Below are 3713 nucleotides of genomic sequence, written 5' to 3'. Positions count from 1 at the left end.
AGACCTTCCCATACAGCCATTTTATTACTCTAAGTATAAATAGAATTTGTTACCATTTCAAAACCACTTTGTGCCTGTTATCTTGCATGAGTCTCAGGACAGTATTCTGTGATAGTTTGCTGTTTTTTTTAATGATTCTACTAGGTGAGAAAATTAAAAAGAAAAGAGGTGATGCGGCCAAGGTTGGTCAAGTTAATTGTGGGTAAGCTTGAGAGGGAAATTAAACTTTCTGATATTTAGGGCCAAGTTCTCACCATATTTATCCTAAAGTTCGTTACCAGGCCGAATATTTAAGTGTTCAGTCCTAACTCTAATTGGCCATGTGAAGCCTACCGCAACACCCTACTATTCCCTGTCTAGCGAAGTGGGGATAGAGTTCACTCCATCCTTCAACATTGCTGACTACATGTGGGTTTAATCTCTCTGTCTCTCTCGGTGTATCTATTACTCTTACTCAGAAAATTTGATCAAGAAATATTATCTGGAGGTGCGGATCAGAGGGTCCCCGGCTAGGCTCCTATGTAAATGCCACTTCATAATAAGACTTTCTTTTATTGCTAAAATGTAACCTGTCAGGCTTAAATTGAAACTGGCTGATGCAACTTGATCACACTGCATTAGACGGACTTCGGTGTGGTGCTGTGCTTGAAATGTAAGAGGGTGACATTAGTTTCAGCAATATATTTTAAAGATTCAGTGAGTCACTTGTTTCTGGGCATTGCAATCTCTGAATTTCTGGGCACCCCTGTGTACATGGTCAGCCCGTGCCTGACCTCTGTTGTAAAGAAGCCAATTATCTGACAGCAAATGATGTCAAAGCACTTTCAACTGACCTCAGTCCTGGAAGTGAGCTAGTTGAAAAGCTCCGTATTGATCCTTTTTTCCCCAAATATTGTTTGAATCTTTCGTTAATTAGAGTATCAGAATCTTGTTAATTTAGACCCCATCCACATAAATTGACATAGACCTTTACAAGTTTATTTTAAATGCATTTTTAAAAAGATTTTAGCACCATTTCCTGTGTTGTTGCTGTTACGTGAATGTGAGGAGGAGTATTTGCTGATTTATTTGGTAGTTGTAAGGCAAGTGTATAAAAAAGAAACACTCTTGGAAACATTGATTTTTTTTTTTTCCAGCCAAAACCTTGTCTAAGTCATCATGTAAAGTGCTGCTCATTGACCCCTTTGAACCATCCACATGATAACTCTTCAAAATTGAATATCAAAAAAAGTTTGTGTTCTTAAGAATGGGTATGCTTGTTTGTGTCAAACCACATTTTACCAGTTCTTTAACACCTTACTTGAAGTTGAAGTCCAAATTTAATGGTAAATCATAGAGTTTTTCTTAAACTTATTTCTTCAACAATCATTATACCGAAACTGCCACTCACTGAACGATTATTATCTGTTAAATACTTTGCTGATTTCTTCCATTCTTTATCTCATTTATCTCCCCAATGGAAGTTTTATTTCTGGCTTTTTATTTTACAGTTTAATCAAAATGTATACATGCCTAGGGTTTCAAGAAAATAACCAGAAAGTCTTAAAATTATTTCCAGAAGTATCACACCCGATTTTTTGTTCTTATTGCTCAAAAGAAACCTTATTCCTCACAAACAACATTGGCATTATTTTCTAATATGGAGCACTGTATTTCTAAAGATTATGTTCTCAGTAATATTGTTTGGTTTTTTCAGCTTTAAGCATCATTTTTCCTGTACTTATGTCTTTCCGCAAGCAAACATAGTTATAATAACTTTAATTTAAATAAGACATCTGTGTTAATATTTATATAAATGAACATGAAATTTGTTTTTCCTTTCTTGCGTATTTTTGGGGTATATTTTTACTAGAGTTAGTAACCACCTATCTTTACTTTCATAACATTCTATTAACATCACTACTACACTGATGCATTCTAATTCTTTTTGCTTTTCATAGATGATCTTTCCCTCTCAAAGTGGAAGTTTTTAGAATCTTCTATTTGCTCTTGATAATGGTCAAATTATGAGAGGTTATGATTATGTGGTTTATGGGGGAGGTCTTTTTTAAAAAATCTGTTCATTTATTGGGAACTTTCGAATCTTTATCTTTTAAGGAATTTTCTTTCTTTCTTTCTTTCTTTCTTTCTTTCTTTCTTTCTTTCTTTCTTTCTTTCTTTTAAATAGAACTTCTATTATCTGTATATCGTTCTTTCTAAATTGGTTCCTTAATGTTCTTTATATTTTATCTCCTACCATAACAATTAGGTCCAATTAGGAGACCAAAATCACATAGTACTTTTAACAGAAAAAGTTTAATACGAAGAATTATAAATTACAACATGGTATAGTAATGGGGTATTGACCAGAAAAAGGTAAAGACAACTCTGAAAAATCTAGGAATAGTAGATACAAGTAGGGACCACTATCCCTAGTGATATGATGGCACAAGAAGAGCCCCTCCTCTAGCTGGAGGGTGAGCTATAGATCTCATGGGAGAGGCTGCACCATAGCTCAGTGGATAATAGGAAGTTGACTGCAGGGCTTCACCAGCAGAACTCACTCCAATCCGTCCTCCGGAGTGCCAGGGGAATACTCCGCGGTGGGGGTTGAGGGGAAGCTACGCCTAAGAACACAGAACAAAGGCACACAGGAGGATCCTGGGGGAGGTTTGATGTATCGCTGACCACTGGGTGCTGCTGGCCCCTAAGCTCTGCAAGAACTGGGTACTGGGATCCTGAGATGGGAGCAAACTGGAACCTATAAGATGGATAAGTTTATTTATCCATCTACCTACTGAAGGACATCTCTCAGTTTGGGCAACTACGAATAAAACTGCTGTAAACATCTGTACACAGGCTTTTGTGTGGACATAAGTTTTCAGCTCCTCTGGATAAACACCAAGCGGTGTGATTGTTAGATCCTATGATGACAAGAATGTGTTGAGTTTTGAAACAGCCGAACTGTCTTCCAAAGTGGTTGGACCAGTTTGCATTTCCAACCAGCAATAAATGAGAGTTTCTGTTGCTCCAAATCCCCATCAGCATTTGATGTTGCCAGTGTCCTGGGTTTGGGCAATTCTAATAGTTGTGTAGTGTATCTTATTGTTATTTTAATTTGCATTTCCCCAATAAGAGATGGGGAGCATCTTTTCATTAACTTATTTGCCATTTTGATATCTTCTTTGGTAAAGTCTTTGTTCAGGTCTTTGGATCAGTTTTTAATCAGCTTCATTGTTTATTTATTGATGAGTTGTAAGAGTTCTTTGTGTACTTTGCATAACAGTTTTTAATTGTTAATATATAAGTGTTTTGCAAATGTTTTCTCTCATCCTGTGTCTTTTTTTTTTTTTTTTTTTTTTTCATTTTCTTGACAGAATCTTTTGCAGGGCAGGCCCAGACACTTTTTTTTTTTTTTTTGCCTTTTTCTACTCTCTGAAGATTGTTTCAACTTTATCTTATAACTCTTTTATTGGATATGTATATCTATAATTTATAAGACTTATTCTTGTTATCTATTGCTATTTTTTTTATAATACTATTTTCCTTTTTGCAGATACAACATCCAGCTTATATTATTAATAAGCTTTGGTCATGAAGTTTTACTCTACTCCCTGCCTTGTATATTTTCTCCCAGCTTTCTCCTTTCCTATTTATTTGTTTCAGATTTTCTCCCTTGTTTCAGAAGCTTCTCTGAATTTTCCGTTGATCCTTTACTACCTGTTATTCTTCTA

The sequence above is a fragment of the Canis lupus genome, chromosome 10, assembly GCF_048164855.1.
Source record: "Canis lupus baileyi chromosome 10, mCanLup2.hap1, whole genome shotgun sequence".
Taxonomy (NCBI): Eukaryota; Metazoa; Chordata; class Mammalia; order Carnivora; family Canidae; genus Canis; species Canis lupus.
This window is presented reverse-complemented; position numbering follows the sequence as displayed.